This window comes from Capsicum annuum, chromosome 4 (assembly GCF_002878395.1).
Source record: "Capsicum annuum cultivar UCD-10X-F1 chromosome 4, UCD10Xv1.1, whole genome shotgun sequence".
In the NCBI taxonomy this organism is placed as follows: Eukaryota; Viridiplantae; Streptophyta; class Magnoliopsida; order Solanales; family Solanaceae; genus Capsicum; species Capsicum annuum.
In genome coordinates this window covers 213,606,166-213,622,786 of record NC_061114.1, presented here as the reverse complement: position 1 = coordinate 213,622,786, position 16,621 = coordinate 213,606,166, and positions in this window count along the sequence as shown.

Genomic DNA, 16,621 nt, shown 5'->3' with positions numbered 1-16,621 from the left:
CAACTACTTAACCGACATACTTTAAACTATAAACCTCATATGAACAAAGTGTTTTTTTGTTCGCTGGCTTCTTGGTGCAAGATTTATCAAACACGAATACTAATTTATTTATTAATCTCCTCTTTGAGCAGCCTTACCTGGAGTTGGCAGATTGTTATGGAAATGAAAAAATCTCTGAGCTCGAAACATTTATTCTAGAAAACGCAGAGAAGTTTGAAAGTGTAAGTTTCTGTAGTACAAAATGATATAATTCTGTCTTCCATGATTAAAATGAGAGTATGGTTGCAGGTTCACTGAGTCTATCACCACTAAAAAGTCTAAAGTTCAATCATTGTTTTTTCTTTTCAGGACAATAATCTTGGATTAGTGAAGCAAGTGGTGTCTTCTATGTATAAACACAATATTCAACGGCTAACTCAGATATACCTTAATCTCTCCCTTTAAGATATTGCTACACTATCCAACTAAGTAACGGAAAAGAGGTAGAAATGCATGTGCTTGAAATGGTAGGCGGAGGTTTCCTTTCCTCTTTTACTACTATGTGTTTGCAGTTTGGTTGTGCTTAGTTATTGCAGCCTGAAAACATAATGCATCTGATTTGGTTATAGATTGATTGAACACATCGATTTATCAATTAAGAGGTTAGACTACCATTATTATTGCGATTAAATTTTGTTCCAAACAATATATTACAACTTATTAGGCGAACTTATCCTAATAATCCCTTGTGTCCTTTTTTCAAATAAAAAAAAAAATCTTTTCTCCCTATCAACAAGATGAAGTGTATGTGGATTGTTAATCTTGTCACGGCCATAGAAGTACTTGTGGAAGTTGCATTAAGGGGCAATCCATATGAATATTTATGTTTTAATCAACAGCAAGAAAATGAAATGCTTGTTGATTGGTACTTGTGTTTGAAAGTGCATGTATGTACATGTAGACACTGTAATAGAGCTAATAAATACCACACGTCTTATCTTCTTATATGAAGCAACCTACAATAAAATTTAGGGACAATCATGTCACTATAGTAGATACAACTTCTTGTGGAAAAGAACACCGAAAGTTTCTCGATTGTTTTAAGGATCGAAGACAATGTGCCTTTATTTACGTTTCACTTTCATACATGAGATTTGTGAGCAAAAATGGTAGTTAACTTATTACTCCCTTTGTTTCAATTCAAGTGTGTTGTTATCCTTTTTAAGTTGTTTAGAAAAGAATGCATCTTTTTATATTTGATAACTTTTTGATTTCAACATTCTACGTGATTTGTTTAAGGTCAAAAGATTCAAAAAATCTCAGTTCTTACTAAACTAAAACACTTGAAACGGAGACAGAGAACAAGAAACAGGGACAGGAGAAACTGGAAAGGAGAAAATAGTCATAGCATGCACCTGTTGAAATAAAGTCAATCACTTGTTCTTTGCCAAGAGTGCTTTGGGGACGTCTCACAACAAACGCCATGGGCAATTGACCAGCTTATTCATCAGGATATCTGTTAAATTCATTTATAAGATTCATCAACATGCATTTCTAGCAGTATATACATTTTATTAAATTCACACTATCTTTCGGGATGCAATACGACGTACTAAATTTGTAAGTGTACTTAAAATCATAAAGAAATTCGATCAAGTGCTTTCATTTATCAATATTTTGACCCTCTCACGGGTATTATTTCAATAATTCGTCACGATCATCAACAAGCCATTCATGGCATTAATACAAGGAGTTATCATTATCAAACAATCCTCTCATAGGCACATTTCAATAAATCATCATTATCACCAATTTAGCCTCTCATGGGCATCCAATAGATAAAGTGTTTTTATCAATATCAAAATAAGAATATCATAAAATAAATCACAATTACCACTTAAGCATGCAAGTCACTATTGGGGTATTACTTACTCATTAATTATTAAAATATCACTACCTTTTTCCATGTAATACAATCATTACACTTATTCAAGTCATTCATCCTTTAGATATTACTATGCTCATCAATACTTGATCCTATCATGATTCTCCTCATCGTATCATTGTCCAATACATGCAACTTAATATCATTATAACTCAACTAGGTTCATCACTAGTACAACTAAGAACTATCCTGTCCACATACTTCATTTACAATAATCTCCTTACGGGCACACATCACATAATATCACAAGTATCACATAATTAATCAATAATATAGTTTTCGAAATTAAAGTTAAGTTCTCGTGTCTTCATCCACCTCAACTCCATGCCCGCGGGCCTAGACATGTTTTCTCCCATCAATTCTAAATTATGAAAATATAAAATAACAGAATCTTCTACTCATTAAACTTAGCCTACCTGGATGCCAAACTTTTGGAAGAAACAAGCTGCAACAAAGATGCTCTTTCCTTTCCTTCATGCCTTGAAATAATCAACCATCTAAAAATCAAGCAATTATAAGAGTAATTAAATAATTACTCTTCATACAAATATCTTGGGGTTTCATACCCACTAATTCTACCCTTAATTCAAGGTCTATATCATTCCCCAAGTTCAATTAATCATTAATTAGCTCTTTCAAGCTTAACCCATCTCCATTAATGGAGTTTTTCTACTAAAGGTCTCATCTTTACGGAATTCAAGGTTCCTAACCATCATAAATTCATAATCTAATTTATGAAATTCATGTTAGTAATCTTTAATGTATAGATTAGAATCATCTCTAGGTCACATTAAAAACACTCATGAGTATTTCCCAAAAGAATTCCACCATTAAAGGTCGTTTTAAGATTTCAAGATGTTAAAGAATTAAAAGACGAAGAAAATAATGGAAAAACTTACCTCAACGAAAAAATTTCACCTTAAGCTTTGGAAAATCACCTCTCAAGGGTTGGGGAATGAAATTTGGGGGTTTTAGACCTAAAATATGGCTGAAGCTGATTTAAATATCATTAGAATTTTTGCTACAGCGAAATCCCATTTCAGCCCGAATAGTGCTCAGTAAAACAGTCATAACTTTTTACTCCGAATTCGAATTGAGGAACGGTTTGTTGCGTTTGAAAGAGGACTCAGCGATCTAGTATTGGAACCATAAATCTTTATATTCTATGAGATACGATCGTTTGAAGTTGGCCCCAATAGAAACTCATATCGAAATTGTATCGGAAAGAAAGTTTTATACTTAACTTTGTGTTAGGAATATTGTACGACCTTAATTCATGCCTAAAGAAATTTCAAACTAAAGTATTTATATTAGCACTCATGAATAATTAAATTCATCGAGTTTGAGTCTATCTAGACACATCCGAAGGCTATAATCTCCGTCGGAAAGCTTGAGGTGACATAATAAATAAAATATTTTCTATTTTGGACCAGAGTTAATATTGAGGAATGAAAATTAAGAGTTTTCACGAATTTATTATGAATAATTTAGTAACGATGAAATGGGTCGTTACATTTAGGCCTTCAAAATTTTGAGTGCTCAAAAATTTTAATAGTATATTTTATGATTTCAACTTTATTTGGAATAATAATGAATATTGTGAAATACGTCTAAAAAAAATAATAAAGAAAGAAAAAATAATCTAATTTTTACTAGAAATACTTTAGAACTTTCAATTAAACAACTCAAACTTCACATTAAGAATAAAGTTTTAACAACAAAATCCAAGTTAATGTACTGCAAATAATTGTTTGACAATTTATTCACTAAAATTAATCATTATTTTTATTAATAATCCTATTAATATGTGAAGTTAAATGTTATGTCTTTTAAAAATACTACACAACAAAAAAACTAACTTTAAATTAGAACAATATTATTAATGTATGTATGTGTATATATTTGAGGTCTTTTATTAAAATTTGATCTTTTATTAAAATTTGAGTTTAAGCTACTAAATTTATTTTAATGCTCTTGTTACGTGCTTGTTATTATCGCAACTTAACCCGTTCAAATTCAATCCATTCATTTGACATCCTTAATTTCAAAAATGTCCTGATTCATGTAGTCGATTGACTTAACAAATGGTCAGATCATTAAAATGTCACATGATATATTGGCATAAACATAGTGTTAAAATGACTATTTTTTGTTCCTTCTTAATAATTATTATCTTTAAATTTTGGATTCACGAAGAAATTAAACTCTATGAAATATAGCTCATTAACCTGAATTTTCAAATTTCACAACTAAAACTCTATATAAAAGAAATAAATTATATTATTTATTTTTGAGTTTCATTAATATATTTTGAAACTTCTCGATCATGAATGGTCTTCAATGTATAAAGAAAGAAAATTAGCTATATGTGAATTTATCTTATTTTGTGTGCGAAGAAGTCCATGTACGTATCATATAGTGAAAATGATTTGTCATGGTCATTTATAAATTGAGTGCTAGATCTATTTAGTCTAAAATAAAATTTTCTTGTGACACTACAACAACAACAACAAGCCCAGTGGGAAATATACTACTATTACAATAAGAAGCCCAGTGTATTCCCACACAGTGGATCTGGGAGAAATATACTACTATAACAACAAGAAGCCACACTGTGGGATCTGGAGAGAAATATACTACTACAATACTACAACAACAAGAAAGTCAGTGTATTCCCACACAGTGAGGTTTGGGGAGAAATATAGTACTACATCAACAATATACTACTACAGCACTACAACAACAAGAAGTCCAGTGTATTCCCACACAGTGGGGTTCTCTGGGGAGAAATATACTACGACAACAACAATATACTACTACAACACTACAACAACAAGAAGCCCAGTGTATTCCCATACAATGGGGTCTGGGGAGAACAGTGACATAAAATTAAAAGAAAATTTATGAAAGACTACCAATTCAAATTTCCTTAACGTTATCTGTCATGCTTTTCTAGAATACTATGGTGCAAGTCTACATAGAAATAGAAGTCCAAATGCAATCACGTTCTCAAAATGGACAAGGCATGCAAATGTATTTGCATGCTATGTGATGACAACAAATTTTGTTCAACTTTCATGTACTGTATTTTATTTATTTATTTTCAATTGGAGGAAGCATAACATGAGAAACACTACTACACACATTGACTTTTAAGTGGAAAATAGTGGCATAGCTTTATTTTCCACCTAAATACTAATCTGCACCAAGTGATTGAATCCATAATGTATTGTTGGGTTGACACAAGCACAAAAAATAAAATACGTAAAAATAATGTTTTCCGTTCCCATTATATCTCTTTCATCCATTAGTTAAAATCCTTGTGTGTTTCCTTAATGGTACTTGCATTGCATCTTACTCTTATCTTTCACTTTTTTTCTTATTGTGGAAGGAAAAATAATAGCAAGTTCCACACATATACATATAATAATATTATTTATATTTACATATGGATATTAAAGACTTGAACATCACATCTTGGGAGTACCATAATCATGAGAAAGTTCATATTTCTCGCAGGAAAAGAAATCATTTCCACCCCATACTATACAAGAAAAGTTTAAGTCACACCTAAATTATATAAGTGACCTATTACACACCTTAACTATATAAAAGTGATATTATTACCTCCCCACGACCCCCATTCTAAGGCGCGTGTGTTACACTTATTTTAGGCGCGTCCAGCCTAATAAATAACAAAAGTAAACGGCTAAAAACATTAAGGGAAAAGTAAACGGCTAAAAACATTAAGGGAAAAGACATCGTTTGCACCCCAAACTACAGTCGAAAAATCGAATCCACACCTAAACTATATAAGTGACCTATTACACACCTTAACTATAAAAAAAAATGATACTTTTTACTGACGTGGCAGCACGTGTAAAACACTACACCACATGCAAGTGGTGGTAGCCTGACAGGGTGTAAATAGTTTCACTTTTTTATAGTTTAGGTGTGTAATAGGTCACTAGTATAGTTTAGGTGTGACTTCGACTTTTCGGGTATAGTTTGGGACGAAAACGATGCCTTTTCCCTATTTCTTGCCATCCCATGGAAACAAACATGCAAAACCTAAGCTAGCTATATATTTCCAAAATGAGTGCAAAATATATATACACAAATCAGTGTAAGAAATTTTCACCTCGTGAGGTTATTTTTACCTATTGATTGTGATAAAATAATATCTTACATTTTAATAAAGGACGTATGTGCGCTTAATTGTCTGTTGATATTTTATGTGTGATGACTTGATCATGTAAAAAATTTCTTACGAGGTATTAATTAATATGTTTCCATAACTATCATAATCACCTTGCTTTCTTTTTCAACCCACATGCGTGCATCTACGTGTGAATATAATTGATATGTACATACCTTGAGAAAATGGCAAAGATAAGTAGAAATAATTAAGGAAATTATAATTATTTTACATCGTCTTTGTCAATCAGTAGCTTACATATGGCGTCTTAAACAAGTTGTACAACACGTGTATGATGATGGAAATTCAAACCTAACACACCTTAATAGTAAAAATAATCAATATTAATGTCTCATTAGCTATAGCTTCATTAGGTGAATTAGCACTAGGTAAATTAGCATTAATTAGCTAAGGTATAAAGAAGTGGTTGACACTTACAAATAGACATGCTTTTTTAATTTTACTTTTGATTAGAAAAATATAAAAATACACATAGCTGTCTTTGCAAAAAGTGTAATGGGGGTGATAAAAGTCTAAGATAGTGGGTAGTATTAATAAATAAATAATTATAATCTATACTAGGGAGGAAGGTGGGTAATATGAAGCATGGAAGAGACCTCCTACTTTTGCGCTGCACTTTTTTGTATTGGGTTTGTACTTTGTAGATAATAATAACGCCAATAGGGTTGAAGTTTTCGCTTTTAATTAGAATTTTGAATTTGAATTTCATGAAAATGAAGAAAAAAAATTGTTGAAGGCATCGCCATCAAAAATAGACTTGAAATGTGTTGCGGTAGGATGGTTGGAATCCCTCCATTCTTATCAGAGATTTTGAATACGAGCTCCTTCGAATGAAAAAAATGTTATTGTGATCGCCAACTTCATAAATAGACTTTGCAATGCGTAAATTTAAATCGACGACGTAGTATGTGGGCAAAATATGAGGATTTCTTTTTTATAAAAAAATAAATAAAAGAGAATTATTTAATGTATGGAGTTTGGGGGGGGGGGGGGGGGGGGGTTGGTGGTGTTAGTTTAGCTTTCCAAGCGTGGATGTTATTGTTGGAGAATCCACAAACCAATTTGGCTCCATATATGGGGTCTCATGCCCCACTTATTATCTTAAATCTCATTTTCCCTTCTTAATGCTCCTCCATACGCCATTCTAATTAATTTAATTTATACGTATAATTTTTTTTCATTATCAGTATAATTTAACATGTCATAACAGATTGCACGTCTTATAACCGAATTTTTCACGGCCAAAAAGTAATTTTTTTATGGACATTCCTTTGAAATATGGCTCGTCCAATAAGAGATTTTTTCGTAGAAAGCACTACTGATATGAATTTCGTTAGAAATTATGATTTTTTGAGTATAATATTATCTTTATTAGAGAACATTTTATTCATAAGGTGAGACTTTCCAATGCAAATTCAATTTAATTGTGTCGCAATATGACTATCGAACGTCAAATAAGAAATCATAAAAAAAGAAAATTACTAGTTCCCAAAGCAGTAGAAATGTCAAAGTTACCAGCCAAAAACTTTGAAAAATATGAATTCTAAAGCAAAATTGTTGCACCATTAATGATAGTGAAAGTCCTTCACTACTAAGCCATAATTTGCCACTAAGGAAAACCCGTGACATCTTTTTTTTATGAGTTGTTGAGGTGCCAATGTATATGAAAATTGACTAACTGATCATGACATAAAGATTATTGAACATTAATGCCCGCATGTGTGTCTCATCAAAGCAGAGGGCGATCAAGAATTGAAGTTTATGAGTTTCTTTGATGATTTCGAGTTAATACACAAAAATAACAAAAGTTAATGTTTGTTGGGTTCGAAATCAAGAGGGCGTCATGTGGAAGCTAATTGTTGCAAATCATTGTGGTGACAATTTAGAAGACACATAAAACAATACTAAAGACTTAATATTATTATATTATTTGGCCAATTGACCTACTTATTGTAAAATTTAATATTTCAAAAAAAATATAGGAACTAATGAGAGAGAAAATATCGTTCTAATCAAAACTCTTAGACTACATTGTGGATGTGTTATGATACGAGAATGGGGTCTTCTATTTATAGATGTCCAAAATATTTCCTCTAAGAAAGAGTTTACCCAAATATGAAAAAGAATTATATTTTTTTTTTTAGAAAAATAAAAGTAATTATGGTTACTTTTATTTTCCTTCCTAGAAAAAGTAAAACTTAATTTTGGTAAGAAAATTAAGGCAAAAACCCTAACAAATCTTCCCTTTTTTACTTGATTTTCTGCAAAATATTCTTGATCCTCCTTCTTCTTATGCATAATCTTCGTTTTTTACATATTTTTCATATATCACTATTGTTTGGCATGCTTTAAAAATTGAGCCTTTTTGGGTTAAAATATATCATCCCTTTTCGGGTTAAAAAAATTGAAACCCTTTTTACAGGATTAAAAGTGAGCTTTATTTTCAAATATGTGACAGCAGGATTGTTGAAAATATGATTGACAATTATCTCCACATGTAGTTTTATTTTGACAAAATATTTTCATTATCATCAAAATTGATTGCAACTTTGATCTCAACGTATCCTCAATCGTCATGCGAAAGCTAATTATTGCAAACTATTGTGGTGATAATTTAGAAGTCACGTAAAACAATACTAAATACTTAATATTATTATATTATTTGGCCAATTGACCTACATATTATAAAACCTAATATTAAAAAAAAAAAACTAATAAGAGAGACAATCTCCTCCTAACCAAAACTCTTAGACGACTATATTGTGGATGTTATTGTGTTATGGTATGAGAAGGGGGTCTTCTATTTATGAATGTCCAAAACCTTTTCTCTAATAAAGAGGTTAGCTAAATATGAAAAAGAATTATATTTTTCTTTTAAAAAAAGTAAAAGTAATTATGATTACTTTTATTTTTCTTCCTGAAAAAAGTAAAACTTAATTTTGGTAAGAAAATCAGAATAAAATCCCTAACAATATCAGAATATTTATTAAATTTTTAATGGATATACAAAGTCTAGACGAAGATGACTGATCCCCGTGAACCCAGACATCATACATTCGATCCGCCTCGACGCCCATATTAACGTCTTTTTTTTATGTGAAACATCCAATGCCTAAATTTTAATTATTTTGAGGTAAATCTATTATTACATCTTCCCCATCTCTAGACCTTAAATCTTAATCTACATCTCACTTAAAATTATAATTGTGCAAGTTCACACGTCATAATTGAGTCGTGTTAGAAGAAATGAATAGGTTGAAAGTTAAAGTCATGCTGAAAATACATAAAAATATTATTTCTTTTTTATGTGATTGAATGATGAAATAATGAACAGAGCTCGTCTAGAAGAACATTATTTTCTCTAATTTCATCCATGGCTCAAAATAAAGATGGTAAAAAGTGTCATCTCACTCAAGTGGAAGATGTTAGATGTTATTATCACTTTAGTGTGGGGATTCATATTTTCATTGTAGCTTTTTAGGTGTACGTAAAACAGTTATCTTGTAGAATATATATGATTACTGATCAAATATACATATAATTAATTAGTTTCTTAATTTCTTATTTATGTTTCTAATTAAGAAAAAATAGATACGCCAATACTATATCTAATGGTGAGTGGGTAAGCTACTAAAGTCAAGAAACCTCCTAAAAAATAAATTATGACTTTAAATTAACTGGTCAATCCACATCCACCAATCTTGAGTTAATCACTTCTTGACGCGTATTACATAAACAATAATATAATAATATGTTCAAAATGTGAATAAAAGTTTCAAACAACGATAAAATTATCTCTGTGTAATTAATAGGTCACGCATTCAAATCATAAAACAGTCGTGAACATATTTGTATTAGGACAGACTATCTATATCACACTTCAAGTGCAACCTTTCTCCGAACCCTACTTAAGCACATAAAATTTATGTATCAAACTGTTCTTTTTTAAAATATTGGTAAAAAAGAAAAAAGAAAAAAGAAAAGATATATTAATTAATTACTGATTAATATTGGACAAAAAGATTACTAAAGCTGGTACTGGTATGGAGGATGATTAAATTAGGGTGAAGAAGTGACTTGAGGAATCCTTTACTTTACATCTCATTTACAATTGTATATTAAATAAAAATAGTCTATTAATTTTGCAGCTTTTATTAATATATTAGTAGTGGCAAATAAATAATATTACTTACGAATTCAGCCGAGATCAATAACTTTGATTCGAACATAATATAAACAATAACAACATACCAGTGTATTTTCATAAAGTAAGATTTGGGAAGGATAGAATATATGCGATCTGTACCACTACATTATAGGCGAGATAAAGAAGTTGTTTTAATAGACCCCGGCTCACGCCTGCATTCCTCATTGTTGTCTCCGTTGCATGAACCCGAACAATCCAAAAGGGCACGATCAGGTCCAAAACGAACACGGCCGACATATTCAAACATAATATGTAAAGCAAGTAATCTACTAAATATACATAAATATCACATTTCAATTTGATAACTCACAGGGTCGATGAATTCACAATATTTTGAACTCGAATATTTTAAATTCTGAATCCGTTTATTAAATTTCAATTCTATAACTTACATGGTCGATGAATTCACAACATTTTGAGTTCGAATATTTTAAATTCTGAATCTGTTTCTATTAAGTAGTGGCTATCTTAGAGAAAGATGAAATGAACTTGATTGGGCGTGTGATTATTGTTCCCCCCACTCCAAACAATAAGGCAATTGATTTATCAATTTATCCATCTGTTGTTATCCATATTTTTTTCTTTGGTTTTATAAATAATTAGCATCAATGGATCTTCTCATCTGTGCACAAGATTTGTTTCAGGTGATTAAATCATGGTCTTGATATTATTTAATTATTTTTCTTTTGCCTTTTATCTAACCATGCCTCATTAGGCACTAATTAATATATAGTACATCCACTTTCATTTCTTTCATTAATTTAATACTAATAAAAAATTTTGATTTCTTTATTCATATTTGTTTTGTCTTGCTCTTTCTCATTATTTATTTTAATTAAGTAATTAATCAAGGTTTTGTTTAGTAAGCAGTAGGCTAATAATTAACCACCAAATCCGATTTTTTGGAGAAAAACTTAATTAGATGGGGTATAATATGTACGTCATGTATTGAGTAATTAAGATTAATTTTAGGTATGATTAGAGCAATAGTCAAAGAACTGATCGGTTGAGGATTTGACTGTCATTATCGGATAATCACCTAATCAATTAATTTAATCAGAATATTAATAAAATGAGCTAAGCTAAGCTGAAATAAAATAATAATTATTAGAGAAAACACAACTTCAATCAGGGAAGAATATATTCGCTTCACGTACAAATGAATTATTATGCACTAAGCAAATGACAAATATAGGTTTAGTTCTAGAATTTTACATAAGGACAATTTTATTAATATTTTTGTAAGTTATGCCACCATATATGGGTGATGTATCCAGAAAATAAAAAATGAAGTGATGTTGATACAAATTGTCATTGTTTAGAACTGCAATATTAAACAAGAAAGTTTAATCAAGCTGATACATAGGATGATGAAATGTTTTCACAATAATAGAAACCAACCAGAGTCAAAGATTAATATATAGTGAATGTTAAAATACTGTTGATATGTAACACAGTATGTATGATAGTTATAGTTGTATACATATTTGTATACATATGGTAACAATATTAGTGAAACCCCAAATAAGTAGGTCTGATCAGAGAGTGAGGTTTACGCAAATTTTTTCTTTTATCCTGTGTGAAGGTGTGAGGTGACGATGTAATTTTCGATAGATTCATGACTAAAAAAAAAAAAATATTACTAATACAGGTATGACAAATGCGCAAGTAAAAATTATGATAAACAAGCTATAGAAAAGAACTTTGTTGACAATAAAAATAGTAAAAATAAACCAAGTATAATTATCAAAAGATTGTGTTTGAATGATAAATATTTATATATCCTTAATTAGAGGTATCAATTTCAAATCTCTAATATGTGGTCGTTCTTGATAGATAACGCTTTACTAAATCTAAATTGGGACTTTTCGATGAGAACCTGAATCGACTGAACTTCAATACAAATACCAAACATCAAATGAAGAATCAAAAAGTATAGTTATTATATACCATAATCATGCATTTCACCACTTGAACGTTTCAAAAAAGGGACTAAAAGAAAGGGGAAACTAAGGGATAATAAAAAGTTGATAAAGAGTAAAGTGAAGAATATCAGTATTGATTAAATACTTCTTGTGCAAAGTGCATTAGTGTGCTAGGTAGAATAAAGTTGTTTCTTTTATAAATTTTTATGATAAGAAAAGGGATTCTTTATCCCTGTTTTAGGGGTGGTAGCCATTGATGGCTTTCTTGATGGTTCAAATAAAGCCATAAATCACATCAATGTAAAGTTATATTGTACTCTTTTAGTAGGCCATATTTTCACCCATTCTCTTCTCTCTTTTTTCTATCTACTCTTTCATGCCTTTTAACCTCAGTCCTAAAGTTGAGTTATTGATGGTTTGAACTCTCAATGTAAAGTCCATATCTAACTGGATAAACAGTGACTTGCATTCATTTTCTTTTTGAGGGTTTATGTCATGTGCATAGATATAATAATCATATATATTTATTTACTTTAGTTCTCATCCGGCGTCCGCCTGCCTGCATTGGAGCCCAACTAATCTAGATCGTCCGTTGCAGTGCCCATTAAGGTGGCAGCACTTCTAACAGAGTTTACAAGTGAGATATGGAGAGGAATGACTTGTAAGCAGTCTTACTGTACCCCTACTTTGTGAAGATAGAAAGATTGTTTTTGAGCATCAATATAATATAATTTTTTTTTTTATATATTATCATACAGTGACGAAATTAAAGTTTTTAATAAGGAGTGTCAAAATATAAAGGAGTAAACTCACTAATACAGCAAGGGCAGTTGATATATAATATATATGTACACATAAAAGAAATGAATTGTTTTAACCTAACTAAATAATGTAACTTTCCAACAAATTGAATCCATCCGTCACTACTACCAAGTTAAATAGATCTACAGCCTATAGGTAACTCCTATATATTAAACATGATATGATAATATGGAAAATATAGTAATAACTTGATATCTTAATTCACTACTAGAAATTTGCTTATTTTCGATTAATGAAATCATTCGAATTTTTTGATTTATGATGTCATTTAGATATATTTTGAATCTTCAAATATAGCTTTTTCGAAATAGTTTATGATGAAATTAATCAAAAAAAAAAAATCAATAACGTCTAAATTGTGTTGACAACGAAAAAAATTATTTATACCGTCGGTCTATATAATTTTGATTTATTTTTTTTCTTTTTTGTGGGTGTATATTTATTATGTGAAATTTTGGTATGAAGTAGCAATAGGTGGTTAGATGGGGCCTTATTGAGTTAGTATGATTCATTGTTTGAATGGTCAAGCTACAAATGATTGGGTAGTTCTTGTAACACATAGGATACCTTCCCCTTTCCCTTTCTGTGCTTCTATATTTTTCTTTTTCCTTTTTGAAAATTCAAAAGTTTTGGTCTTATAGGTTTGATATAATTAGGGCTTGACCAATGACCACATTAGAATTTACCCAAAAATATGGTACATGAAAAATATTTTATATTAATTAAAATTAGCGAATGAAAATTAATCAACCTGGTTATTTTCTAGTAGTTCATGAAGTAAAAAAAAAAAGGAGCTTAATGTAGTAAAATCTCTCTTTAGAAAACTTAAATGATTAAAAATAAAAAAGAGGGAGAGAAGATTAATACTTGAAATTCAATCTCTCACCAAGAACATTTCGAAATCATAATATCTTGCTTAGCTTAGTGATCAATCTTAAAATTTAGGATAATTGTCGAGTGTCTTTTCTTTTTTGTCGAGAAAGAATAGAATATCTTAAAAATTCGCGAAATAATCTCATTAAAAGTGAAAATTTCTTGTAAAATTGACATAAGTTTGTAGAGAGTTGCAAAACCAAGTCTCCACATTGCATTGGAATCACCAAGAAAAAAAGTGAAAGCATGAAATTTTAAAAGCAAACGAAAGAGCAACACTCCCAAAATAAACCACTATTAGTACAAAAAATAAAGGATCAAAATGGAAACCAACTTGATTCTTTTCATTTTATTTCCAGTAACATAAAAATGATGTTTTAGTTACCAAAAAAACGATGTTTTTCTCCCTTTCTTTTAAAGTGGGGTGAGAGTATAGTGGGGTTATTGAGAGAGAACAAGAGTAACATAAAATAGAGAAAAAAAATATTAGTCATACAAACCTAAATCTGGGAAAATAAGCTAAAAAGGGAATATTTGAGAGTTAGAATAAATTAAAGTGCAGTCAATTAAGTAAATTTGGGACTTAGTTATAATTTACAAAGTATTAAAAATAAGTATTATAATATTAAAAATTATTTTCTGTTTCTTTCTTCTTCTTTTTCTTTGACTTATCTTTTCTGAGTTTTTTTTCCTTTTATCTTCATGAAGAATTTTTATTTTTTTATTTGTGTGTTTTTGTCTTCTTTTACTTTTTCATTTAGATCTATTTGTGATAATTTTCAGATCAGATTACTGAGTGAAAAAAATTATAGTCGACAAAAAATAATTGAGAGTTGCTTAAACAATTGAAAGATATTTAAACAATCAAGAGTTGTTTAAGCAGTAGTGAAAGGTTTGAGTAAATTAAAAAGTTATAATATTACAGTTTTTTATTAGACATAATTGTATGGGCAAAATGGTCTTTTGGATCTCTGTACTTATTCCCATTTGTAAAGTGGACATTTCTACGTAGCTTTTTGTCATCCAAATTCCTCAACCCATCAAAATCCAACATTTTAAACCCTTCTTATGCATATGTGGCATTAAATTACTAAGTTGGCAAAATACGTGTTTACACGCGTTTTTAAGCGCGTGATTCAGTATTTTTAATTTTAAAATATTTTTAAAATTAAAAAAATAATAAATTTTTTTTTTTTAAAAAAAAGATTTAAATTCCACCCCCTCCCAAATTTTATAATATATAAATTCTAATTTATATTATAAATTGATTAAGTTATATTAATATAATATAAATTGTTATTTTAAATTTTTAAATAATGATGGAGATGAATTTTATTTTAAAAATAAATTTTTAGTTTATTATTTTATTTTTTATTTGATGGTAGAGATGAAATTTTTTGTTGTTGGATTTTTTATTATATGATATATAGGAGAAATCTCAAGTCAAAATTTCATTGTCGTTGTTGAAGCTTTTGATTGATTTTATAATATAAATTACGAGGTTTTATAATTTTGAATAGTAATTTTATGATATATAAATTCTGATTTATATTATAAATTAATTAAGAAATAATGAAGGAGATGTATTTTATTTTACAAAAATAAAATTTTAATTTATTATTTTATTTTTTGTTTAATATTATTAATTAATAATTCAATAAATTAATTAATGAAGATATTATGACATGTCAGTGATGTGGATGTGACGTGACATTTTTTTTAAGGAGAGTGAGCTACACACATGGTCAGAAGGGTTCACAATGTTGGATTTTGATAGATTGATGGGTTTAGATGATAAAGTGTTAAGTAGAAGTGCTCACTTTACAAACGGAAACAACAAACAAGTACAAGAGTTCACGAAACCATTTCGCCTAATTATATATATCATATCATGTCCATCTTAGTTCCACCCACCCCACCAACGCTTACCAGGGTCAGGATTCGGTAACAACACACAATTTTATCATACTGTTTAATAAAGATCTTAATATAGTTTATGAGCAACGCAGTAAGGAGAAATTTCATGTTCTCAAGTGCATTACTCTAGAGTCTAGAGTTTATATTAATGCCTCTTTAATATTACATTTTCTTGTCCATAATGCATATAGCCCCATATTAATACGTAATTATGATACTTGTTCAATTCGAAAATGATTTTATAATTTCACATAAAATTTAGAAATAATAATTTAAAGATTGAAACAATTATAAATTCATCTCTCTTCATGAGAATATTCTCGCATCCTGCTTTTCAAAATATTACTAAATTAGGAATTATTATGGATATACTATAAATTGAAAATTCTCTCTCTCTCTCTCTCTCTTCTTACTCTTTTTAATCGCTAAAACCATTTTAAACTTAGAATTATAAAGTCTCAAACGTTTATCAGATTAATTCCCAAAGCCTTTCTACCAAATTACTCTAGTAGCCGTTTAGCCATGAAAACTAAAAATTTTCGGAGTTGGAGTTGAAGTTGGAGTTGAAATTGGAGTTGGGAGTTGTGTTTGGCCATGTCTATTTTAATTTTTTTTTTTTACTTTTGAAAAAACTTTTTTAAATATGATTTTATGCCCCAACTTTTACAAACTATCAAAATCATCCAACTAAAATTTACCTACTAATGAAAAAAGAACACACAATTCGCCACTAT